At 44.4% G+C, this 12,229-nt stretch overlaps 1 long non-coding RNA gene across 1 annotated transcript; it reads right to left on the bottom strand.

Annotated features, from left to right (window-relative positions):
* Positions 1-252: 252 nt before the first annotated feature.
* LOC142008926 (uncharacterized) lies at positions 253-11,921 on the bottom strand. Its single transcript, XR_012644270.1, has 3 exons — positions 11,652-11,921; positions 11,423-11,536; positions 253-329 (listed from the first exon to the last, which is right to left on the bottom strand). It is a non-coding gene; the product is annotated as an uncharacterized LOC142008926 (long non-coding RNA).
* Positions 11,922-12,229: the final 308 nt, after the last annotated feature.

The following is a 12,229-nucleotide window of genomic DNA, read 5'->3' as shown; positions in this document are numbered from 1 at the left end:
GTTAAAAATTATCCAGCTGGGTGTGCAGGAGCACCCAAATACCTAAGGTGGAGCACCCATGGGGACATCCTCAAAGAAGAATAAGTACTTTCTAAATAGTTCCAAGGTTGCAGAACGAGAACTGTGTAGACTTCCCAAATAAACACCTCTAGAAACAATTACTAAAAGGAAAACAGTGAAAAATTTTGGAAGTTTAAAAACTGAATCTATTCACTTTCTTTTCTAAGCTTAACATTACGTACTTGTTTTTCTTCCTCACATGCTGTTTCTAGTTGTGTTGCAACTGATGAAAAATATAACAGGAATGTAGTCATATCCTCAACACTTTCCTTTTAAAGACAAAAGAAAAAAATTTACATAATCTAACCATATTCTGCTGAAACTCTGTATACAGTCAAATTGCCTCAAGAAACTCTCAAAATATCAGCAGTCTCAAAGAGGTAGCCATGTTAGTCTGTATCTTCACAGAACAAAAAAACAGTCTTGTAGCACTTTAAAGTGCTCCTTGCTGGTATACCCTTTGAAGAGCTACAGGACTGCTTTTATTGCTTTGTGAAGATACAGACTAACATGGCTACTGCTCTGAAATGACTCATCATGCAAGGCACTGCATTTAGCTATTTGGAGTGGAAAGTCATCAACTACATGAAAAAATTGACACAGATCTGGATAGATGTTCACTTTGGAACCATGGAAAAGCCATGCTGTGAATTTCAGGTCTTGATATTGAGGTGACGTGCTGCCACAGTGCTGTGTCAGGAGATGTGGCAATGTCAGAAGAGGGATCGTTTGATCTATCAATATGTAATGCAGGTACGGTTTGTCTGGGCCAGGCTGAGGCTATTAGTATTACAGTGACCTGATCCAACCTGATCTTGTTTATCACTCTGGCAATGAGTGGGATTAGAGAAAAGGCATACAGAAGGGGGTCTGTCCAGCGAATCGTGAAGGCATCCCCTTGCGATCTCTTGCCCACCCAAGAGCAAAATCTGTGACATTTGCGATTCTGAGGTGTTGCAAAGAAGTCCATCGTCAGGAAACCCCATTTGTGGAAAATGGAGAGGAGTATTCCGGTATTGATCTCCCATTTGTGCTGGTCTGAGAAATGTCTGCTCAGTCTGTCTGCCCTGATGCTCTGTACTCCCGGTACATAGCTCTTGGGGTTACCCGATTCCTGATGCATCACTTTCGAAATCTGAGTGCTTCAGCACACAGGAAGCATAATAGTGCACCCCCTGCCAGTTGATATAAAACATAGCCCGTGTGATGTCCATGAGGACATGAACAGTTTTGTCTCTTATGAGAGGAAGAAAATGGGTGCAGCTTTTCAAATAGCCCTGAGTGCTAGGATATTGACATGGATGTGTCTCTTGTGGTGGACTCATAGGCCTTTTATTGACATTGTGCACTAGTGGGCCCCTTCCTCCATGACCAATGCACTTGTTGCTATAGTCACAGAAGGATCTTGGCGGTGGAAGGGTATACCAGCAAGGAGGTTTGCTGGGGATCTCCACCACTCTAGAGACTGCAGTACCAGTGGAGGAAGAGTGAGGCTCTTTGTCAAGCTGTGATGAGTTGGAGTGTAATTGCAAGCAAGCCAATGTTGCAGGCAGTACATATGCAGTCTTGCAAGTAGGATACAAATGCTGTGGTAGTCTTGTGCCCCAATAATTGGAGGCAGGTCTGCACCGTGGTGAGAGGGGCTTGCTTGACTGTATGGACGAGATCACAGAGTGCTTGGAATCTGTGTAATGGTAGACAGGCTCTCACCGTGACTGACTCTATCAGTGCTACAATGAACTCTATGCTCTCTGTGGGTCTTAAAATGGATTTTTGTAGGTTTATGAGGAGGCCGAGTCAGGAAAAACATTCCCTGGTAGTATTTATCATAATGGTAGTTTGGTGACAAGTGAGACCCTTGATCAGGCAATCATCTAGGTAAGGAAAAATTATGGTGTTTTACCTTCTGAGGATTGTCATGACCACTGTGAGTGTCCTTGAGAACACTCGAGGGGCTGTAAAAAGTCTGAAAGGGAAAATGCTGTATTGGTAATGATCACAGACCACAACTAATCTGAGGAATCTCCTGTGGGACGGATGGATAGTCAGAGGGAAGTATGCGTCCTGGAGGTCAAGGACTGAGAACCAATCCCCCTTGTCTGGTGCTGGAATGATAGTTTACAAGGTTACTATCTTGAACTTCGAGTTGAGAATGAATCTTTTCAATTCCCTGAGGTCTAAGATAAGCCTCCATTCCCCCAATTTCTTAGTTTTAAGGAAATAGTTGGAATAGAGCCCCTTGCTGCAGTGTTTGCTGGGGACGGAGTCTATTGCCCCTAGACTGAGCGATCTCTGCACCTCTGCTTGAAGAAGGGTCTCGTGAGATGGATACCTGAAGAGGGACTGGGTTGGGGGATGGCTAGGGGGGATTGTTGTGAAAGGAATTGTACAGACTTCTCTGATATTCTCTATGACCCATTTGTCTAATGTGCTCTGGGTCCTTTGATGGTAAAAGGGCCTCAACGAAGATGGAGGGTAGCCACAGGCTGCATTAGACTTGTAGAGTGGGTGCTCAGACCTCTGACCAAACCTTCAAATTTCTTGTTTTTGAAAGCTAGGGTGGACTGCCGAGGACTGGCCCTGCTGTGTCCTCCTCCTGTTGGATCGATGTTTGGCCTTGTTATGGTATGACTTGTTTTGTTGTCTATAATAGGTGTAGTTATGCTCCCTGGATCTATGATAGGGAGTGTACCTGCACATCTTGTTTGGTGGGGAGTACATTCCCAATGTGCACAGTATCGCTCTGGATGCTTTCGCGGAATGTATAAATTCACCAGTAATACTGGAGAATAACTGTTTCCTGTTAAAGGAGAGGTCTTCCACCTTTGCTTGAATTTTGTGTGGGATGCTAGATGACTGTAGCCACGCCACCCTGCACATAACTATTGCAGAGGCTGTGGCCCTAACAGCCATGTCAGCTATATCCATGGCTGCTTGGAGGGCAGTCTTTGCAACTGAGAGGCCCTCTTTAATAACAGACTGAAGGATACGGCATTTATTATCTGGTAGGTCCTGAACTAAGTCATGCAGTTTGTTATAATTCACATGATCATAATTTACTAAAAGAGCAGTATAGTTTGCTATGCGAAACTGCAGTGTAGCTCAGGACTATACTCTACAGCCAAAGAATCTAACTGCTTCTGCTCTTTATCTGTAGGTATAGATTTAAAATGTGGGTTTTGGGATTTATGATTAACAGAATCTGTAACAAGGGAGTTCGGTTGTGGATGTGAAAAAAAGAAAATCCACGTCCTTCAATGCAACAAAATATTTCTTACCTGCCTTGCAATTCATGAGCAGGGTAAAAGCTGGGTTCTTCCAAAGCGTCTAAGGCTACACTAACTCTGGAAAATTTACCACTTAGGTTTGATCTTCCAGGACGCCGTTTCACGCAAACACAAAACAGCATGTTCCAGGGTCAACGTTGACTCCAGAACTCCTCATGAACCATGAGGATTAAGGAAGGTCAATGGGAGGAGCACTCCTGTTGATCTTCTGCCATGAAGACAGCCCCGGAAGTTGACAGCTGCTAAGTCGATTTTTGGTATGTAACTGGTATACCAAAAATTGCATAGCAGCCGTCGACCATCCACGTAAGTGTAGACGTAGCTTCAGAGAGCTTGAGGATAGCCTCATTAATAGGCAGTGCTATTTTAGAAGGCACAGATGATTGTAACATAGTAAGTAGTTTGTATTGTTTATGCAGGAGTCTGTATTGTTTATGTATTGTTTATGCTGCACCTCTTGCATGGTACTATCCTGGGACTGAGCTACCCATCTGAATAGCTCTTGAAACTGCTTCAGATCGTCAGTAGGAGAAGGGGTGGAGATCTGAAACACTGTCTCATCCTGTCTAGATCTGGGTCCCCAGGACAAACCTTTGGAGTCTGATTGAGGTAACTCCTCAATTGCACTAGAAGCTGCCTGGGAGATTACAGAAGGCGAGTTGACAGGTGAGGAATGTGCCAAAATTGTGGGAGGACGCCTGGGCATGTATTGACATTGAGGAGTAATGTATATAGAGTGATGAGTATGGGATGAATGTTGATGGTATGCGGTCATGCATCCTATAGACCCCATTGTAGTGGAAGCTGGTGTGTGGGGTATAGCCATGGCTGGTTGGCCCGGATGGGGTGAGACTGAAAAGGATGGTCTCTATATGAATGCCAGGAAGATGAACAGGCTGATGAATGCCTGCTCTTATGCCTGCCACTGCAGTCAGATATAGGTGAGGGTGGTGAAGGAGAGCATGGGGCATTCTATGAGGAGCTAGTATGCCTTTGTCCCATGGAGTGTGGTGAAGACGTTAATGATGTTGTATATGGTTGTGGGGATTTTTGGAGATGCCATATGTTTCACTGCACTTTCCTATGTTACCATGCAGGGTGTTCTAGCATGGCAGCAGCAGTCGTAGGTGTTGCTGAGGGAGGCATGTATAGCTTTTCAGAAGCTGATGCCTCAGTGATACCCACTGATGTGGCTTGCCTGGTGTCTCCCTCAGATCTTCTGTCTGAGGTGAACCTGTGTCTCTCCATGGTATCCAATACAGGCAGCACCATGGAACATGAGAATCCAGGCAACATGTGCCAGTGAAGCTCTCATAGCTTGGGAGCCTCTGTAGGACAATGTAGCTACCCTACATTGGGTAGCTACATCCAAATGGGCTTGTGCTGCACCCATATCATCTTGCTTGACAGGGACTTCTGCCAGAGTAGTGCCTTTCGTCGCACTTCCCTTTCTTTCCGTACCCTCGCTAGCATACCCAGGCAAGGGGGGCATTTATTGGCATTATGGGTTTTCCCAAGGCATTCTACACAGGAGGCGTGCCCATCGTACATGGCCATAGCCCCTACATGAATCGCAGTTCTTTGTCACTGGAGAGCCCAGCATTGTGAAGAGAAAAAAAAAGAACTGCTGCTGCAGTGCCGCTGCCTTTTTTCTTTTTTAAAGGAAAAAAAGGAGGTAAAAAATTTAACTATATGAGGTAAAGGGGGGAGTCTAATTAAGGACTTCTGATGTTTCTTCCAAATAAGGAAAGGAACTGCTCTGCATCCGTCTTCAGCCAAGGATGGCAGAAAAAGAACAGAGGAGGGCTGTGCCACGCATCCACTCCTCAAAGCAGCAGCAGCTCGTGACAGCCAGTGTGGACACACGTCACAGGGTTGGGGGGAGGGGTATACTGCTCTAAAAGTGTTCCAATCTCCAATGCTGGGATGCACCAATACCGAAGTGGAACACCAGCATGGACTACTTGATGGAGAAGAGGTTCTTACACAGAGAAATGTTTGGTAATATTCAAAAAGATGGTGCTACTAGGCGTATCTATAATACATTCTTTTACAGTGGTGTAGATGGGTCTCTTCTAGTGGATTAGTTTGATTTAATTATATCTGTTTCTAAATTTATATAAAATAAACCAATATAGTTGTAGTAGGCATCCTTCAATCCTGAGGGATCATGGGTTTGCGCCCCAATTGGACTGATTCGAGCAGTGTCTTTTGTGGCTGTGCAATCCAATCCGGGAGTGGCAGTCCTTTCCGCACTGTGAGCAGCAGTAGGCAGATGTCACTCTGGTATCATGGGCACGGATCTTCCTGAGGGCTCTCCTGTCTTCTGCTTCCTTCACCAAGGTAGTTTCATACATAACAAGAGCTTCCTTCACTCCCTGGTTCCAGGCATGCCTGTCTGAGGCAAGCAAATGCCAGGTGTTCACACTGATAGAGAGAGCGCTGAGGTCACACTTGCAAGTGTCCTAATAGCGCAATTTAGGTCGCCCTTTCAGCCTCTTTCCAGACACCAGTTCGCCAAAGAGGAGGTCCTTCGGTATTTGGCTATCCGTCATGCGTGAGACATGGCCCAGCCAGCGCATACGCCTCTGTTTGAGAAGGGTGAACATGCAGGCGGTGCCTGCCCTCTCAAGCGCTGCGCTATTGGGGACCTTGTCCCGCCATGAGATACCGAGTATGCGCCTAAGGCAGCGCATGTGGAATGTGTTGAGCCGCTGCTCTTGTTTTGAGCGCAAAGTCCATGTTTCACTGGCGTACAGCAGTGTGCTCAAAACACAGGCTGTATAGACCTGCACCTTGGTGTGTACGGTGAGCTTATTTTTTAGCCCATACTCTCTTCATCAGCCTGGAGAACGTTGTGGCGGCTTTTCCAATGCGCTTGCTGATCTCGCTATCAAGTGACAAGTTGTCCAAGATCGTCGAGCCTAGGTACACGTACTCATGGACGACTTCCAGTTCGTAGTCTAGCACGTTGATAGATGGCTTGTTACCCACGTTTTGGCCCATCATCTGGGTCTTCTTTAAGCTGACTGTGAGGCCAAATTCCATACATGCATCCGCAAAGCGAGTTATGAATGACTGTAGTTCCTGCTGAGTGTAAGCAGCAATAGCTGCATCGCCAGCAAAAAGGAACTCCTTCAGATGCTTCGTAAGCACCCTGGTCTTTGCTCTAAGCCTCGACAGTTTGAAGAGGCTGTTGTCCGTTCTCGTGAGGAGAGAGATGCCCTCTGTAGCAGTTCCGAAGGCATATTTGAGGAAAACTGCAAAGAAGATGCCGAACAGTGTTGGAGCCAGCACACACTCCTGCTTCACTCCGCTGAGAATCTCAAAGGGTTCAGATGTGGCTCCATCGTATACAACGGTCCCCTTCATGCCTTCATGGAAGGCCCTAATAATGCTGAGCAGAGTTGGGGGACAGCTGATCTTAGCCAGAATCACGAACAGACCTTTTCTGCTGACGAGGTCAAATGCCTTGGTCAGGTCGATGAAGGCAATATACAGAGGTTTGTTCTGCTTCCTGCACTTTTCTTGTAGTTGTCTAACAGAGAAAACCATGTCTATGGTGGACTGTTCAGCTCTGAACCCACACTGAAACTCAGGGTAGACTCTCTCTGCAAGAACATTGAGCCTCTTCAGAACAACACGTGGAAATAGCTTCCCCCGGTACTCAGAAGGGAGATGCCGCGATAGTTGTTACAATCGCTTTTGTCACCCTTGTTCTTGTAGACAGTAACGATGTTCGCATACCTCATATCTTGCAGTACACTGCCTTCTCTCCAGCATTGGCAAAGTATTCCATGCAGCTCTGAAACTAGTGTACCATTGGCGCATTTGAGGATTTCTGAGGGAATACCGTCTTTCCCTGGGGCTTTTCCAGAAGAGAGTGCTTTTAGCACGTCGCTGAGTTCCTCCAAGGTGGGCTCAGCATCGAGTTCACTCATGGTGGGCAGAGGTTCGATGGCATTCAGGGCTCTCTCTGTAACTATGGTCTCTTTGGCGTACAACTGTGAGTAGTGTTCCACCCAGCATTCCATCTGCTTGGTTCTGTCCTTCAAGACCTCGCCTGTGGCCGACTTAAGTGGGGCAGTCTTTCTTTGTGATGGACCGATGGCCTGCTTGATCCCATCCTACATTCCTTGCATGCTACCAGTGTCCACGGCCTGTTGAACCTTGGAGCAGAGCTGGAGTCAGTAATCGTTGGCACACTGCCGAGCAACCTGCTGCACTTGACTCCGAGCAGATCGGAGCGCCTGCAGATTCACCTCACTGGGAGAGGACCTGTATGCAGCCAGTGTCTGTCTCTTCTTCTCAATCGGGGCGTCAGCACTTCAGTGTGGGCTTCAAACCAATCAGCAGACTTGACTGTCTTCTTCCCAAAGGTAGATATCACAGTATTATAGGTAGCGTTCTGTAGTTGTTCCCATCTCTTGCTGATATCAGTGTCGTCCGGGCGGGGCAAGGCCTCTTCAAGTGCTTGGACAAACTCGCATACTTTTGAAGGGTCATGAGTCTTGCCAGTGTCAATGTGCGGCCTCCCTTCCTTTTTGGAGTGAAAGAATCTTCGCGGCTGGATGTGCACCTCACTACACACAAGCAAATGGTCAGTGTCACAGTCTGCGCTGTGGTAGCTACGTGTCACCCTGACATTACCTAAACAGCTGCATTTGGTGAGGACAAGGTCAAGCTGGTGCCAATGTTTCGATCTTGGGTGTCGCCACGAAACTTTGTGCTGGGGTTTGACGTTGAACAAGGTATTGGTTACGCAGAGGTCATGTTGGGAGCAGAGTTCAAGGACGCGCTGTCCATTTTCATTTATCTTCCCTGTTCCAAACTGTCCCAGACAGGATGGCCAGCTGTGGTGGTCGCTGCCAACTCTGGCGCTGAAGTTGCCAAGGATGAATAGCGGCTCATAGGAAGGTATCTCACTGATGGCAATGCTACATTCATCATAGAACTTGTCCTTAACTTCCTGGGCAGAAGTTAAAGTAGGCGCATAGACGCTGAAGATGTTGACCATGCCCACTGGTGTTTGAAGCTGGATTTTCAGCATTCTCTCAGTTCCCACATTTGGTGGTATGACTGAGCCAACTAGGCTGTTTCTGATAGCGACGCCAACACCGTGTTCCCTGGTCTCTTCTGGAGGCTTCCCATGCCAGAAAAAGGAAAAGTCCTTCTCCCTGAGACATCCAGAGGACGATAGCCTTGTTTCCTGGAGGGCCACGATGTCCATCCGCAGTCTTCTCAGCTCGTTGTTAATGATTGCTGTCTTCCGGGGGTTACTAATGCTCTGTAGGTCTTCTGTAGGGCCTGGAGTCATGGTCCTTACATTCCACGTGCCCAGCCTGCAGGCTGGATTATTTTGTTGCTTGTTTGTTTTGCCTGGTGTAAGGTTAACGATCCACCTGTCAGTGATTCCCTAAGCCCCAAACACCCAGTGGAGCAAGTGGATTGTGGCGAGGCAGCACCTACTTGGCTGGGGGCTGCCCAGCTTGAGGCAGGCAGTAGCTGCCCAATGAGATCCGAAGACCTCTCCCACCGTTGGAAGCAACCCCTGGCGCCTCACTCTATGCCAATCGAGTGCAGTGGCTTAATACCAGTAACTGCTGCTTCCCGTGTTGTGTCACCGCTCAGAAAGCGATGCCAGAGTGTCCTCTCCAGGGCGCAGGCCTGGGCAAGTAAGTTTGAAGAACCAGCTGATGCCCAGCAGCAGGTTCCCCCTCTCCACGCCACTGATGTAATCCAAGGGAAAGGCAAAAGCCAGTACAGCTTGGCACCAATGTCGTCGCAGGAGCTGCCAAAGTGAGATTGAGCACAACCTCAAACTGCCTGAGGGGCTCCATCTCCGGATTTTTCCTCAGGGTTTACTCCCGAAGCCTCTCCCATGACTAGGTATCGCTGCAAGGCAGTGTAGGTTTTAAATCAGAGTTTCCTTCTCCTAGGTGGGCAGCCTTCCCAGGCTGACGAGCCCCATCTGCCCGAAGCAGCTGGTTTTAAGGCGCCAGTCACCCGCCTTCGCTCCTTCTCCTGTCAGTGCAAACAGTTTCACCGGGCTTAGAAACTAAGCCACACGTGAAGGCCAGGAGATGGACTTCGGTTGTCAGAGGCTATTGGAGATGCATACTACTGGAGCATTTTATAGATAGTGGGAGCTTATCCCCGCTACCACCCCTGGCTATGACAACCCTTGAAACCAACCAATATAGTTAAATGGGTACAAAAACAATGTGTAGGGTATCTTTTATGTGGGGACCAGTCTTGCAAAATCCTGGCTTTAATGGCGCTTGAAGGAGCTCAGCACTTCTCAGGAGACAAATCCTAAGCCCTTAAATACTGAAACCTTTGAGACATGACAATTACTACTGTAAGTACCTTGGTATTTATAGACCTGTTACTAAAAACCTATTTATCTTTGCAAATTTACGGGACAAAATTATTTTCTAATAGGGCTGTCAAGCAATTTAAAAATCACAATGATGAAATTAAATATTAATCTCATCAACAGAATGCCATTTACCTTAAATATTTTGGGATCTTTTCTACATTTTCAAATAAATTTGTTTCAGTTATAACACAGAACATAAAGTATATAGTGCTCATTTATATTTTTTTTACAAATGTTTCACTGCAGAGAACACAAAATTGTATTTTTCAATTTATCTCATACAAGTACTGTTGTGCAATCTCTTTATCAAGAAAGTTGAACTTAACAGATATAGAGTTAGGTACAAAAATACCTGCATTTAAAAATAAACAATGTAATACTTTAGAACTTACAAGTCCACATAGTCCTACCTCTTCAGGCAATCACTCAGCAAACAAATATGGTTATTTGCAGGATATAATGTTGCCTGCCACTTTTTAACAATGCAACCTGAAAGTGAGGCCAGCTTTGCAATATACTTACATATCAGATGTGATAAAAATTCATATGTCCCTTCATATTTCAACCATCATGCCAGAGGACATATGTCTATGCTGATGAGGTGTTCCGGAAACAATCCAAAGAGGACTGATGCATGTTCATTTTCATCATTTGACTGAGCTACTACCACAAGATACTTGATTTTCTTTTTTGGTGGCTCTGTTTCTTTAGTTTCTGCATTAGAATGTTGCTCTTTTAAGATTTCTGAAAGCATACGCCTCACCTCAATCCTCTTAGATTTGGGATGGTACTTCAGATTCTTAAACCTTGGTTGAGTGCTATAGCTATCTTTAGAAATCTCACATTGGTGCTTTCTTTGTGTGTTTTCAAATCTGCTGCGAAGAGTTTTTAAAATAAACATGTAGTGGCAGAATGCAGGTGAAACAAAGCAGGAAACATAACATTCATCATCAAGTTCAGTCACAACTTTAATTAATGCATTATCAGCATGGAAGCATGTCCTCTGGAATGGTGGTCCAAGCATGTTCAGGTATATGAATGTTTAGCATATCTGGCAGTAAATACTTTGCAATGTTATGCAAACATCTGCTCTCACTTGCTAGTGATGCTGTGAATAAGTAGGCAGCAGTGTATCTGTCAATACAAACAAATGTGTTGGTCTTAGTAATTGGCAGAACAAGAAGTAAGACTGAGTGTGTAAGTCCTAAAAGTTTACATTGTTTTGTTTTTAAGTACAGCTATGTAAAAAAAGAAGCAACATTTGTAAATTACACCTTTACAGTAAAGAGATTTCATTTTAGTACTTGTATGAAATGAATTGAAAAATACTATTTCTTTTGTTTATCATTTTTACAGCATTTGTATTTGTAATATAAACAATAATATGAAGTAAGCACTGTATACTTTGCATTCTGTATTGTAGTTGAAATGTAGAAAAGCATCCACAAATATTTAATAAATTGCAGCTTGTATTCTATTGTATAACAGTGTGATCACCTGTGATTAAGTTTTTAATCATGATTACATTTTTAGTTAATTATTATATTTAACTGTGGTCAATCAACAGCCCCAATACAACAATTTTGTGAATTAAAGTTAGCATTGGTATTGACATTTTAAGTTAAACTACTCAAGCTAGAAGTAAAACACATTTTTTGAATCTCTTATTATAAAGACATATTTTAACACATACAACTGAGCTTTCCTTTCCCTTTTCCTTTTCCTTTTCCTTTTCCTTTTCCTCTTCTTCTTCTTCCTCTTTCTGTTCAACTTTCCTGGCATACACATGTTCCATTGTCTGCACAAGCTGCAAATAATGTTTTCATATAATTTTATATTAATTAATGAGCATTTTTCTCCTAATGTGTCCAAAAGCAAAATAAAAACTAAGATGTCACAATTAAATGAAGAGAAATGTATACCTCATTTAGATGATCAGTGATGTCCTTTAGCATCTGCACTTCATCTATCATATCAGGTTTATTTTCAGATGGAATAGGTATGGAATACTTTGCCATAGATTCTCCTGGAGATGGAGGCAGGAAGACCAGCGGCTCACTTTCATTTGCCAAGAACCTTGTTTTATGTTTTTTCTTTGAATTACTAGGAAATGAGCCTTGTAAAATGGATGTTCCCGCACTTTTTTCTTTAGTAGTGCTGGATTTCATCTGCTTTGTTGCTTTCATATTGGCATTTGCATTACCTTTCCAAACACGGGTGGCAAAAGATGTATTGTGTCACCCTATAAGCCAAATAATAACATAATTTGGGTGAGGAAATGCACACAATTTCTGATTGAACTGTAAGTGAATTTATATGAAAACACAGTTAAACAAAACCAATTACTGGGCAGCTATCAAGTGTCTACAAACAAAACTACGTTTACAACTATTTTATGCAGTAACACTCATCGTAATAAAAAGATACAAGGGTACGATCTCCAGCCTATTATCTGATCAATCATAAACACCCTAGCTGTGTCTACACTAGCTCCCTACCT

The sequence above is a fragment of the Carettochelys insculpta genome, chromosome 2 (genome assembly GCF_033958435.1).
Source record: "Carettochelys insculpta isolate YL-2023 chromosome 2, ASM3395843v1, whole genome shotgun sequence".
NCBI classification, from domain to species: domain Eukaryota; kingdom Metazoa; phylum Chordata; order Testudines; family Carettochelyidae; genus Carettochelys; species Carettochelys insculpta.
The sequence above is the reverse complement of the archived record's forward strand: the minus strand, read 5'-3'. Positions and strand labels throughout refer to the sequence as shown.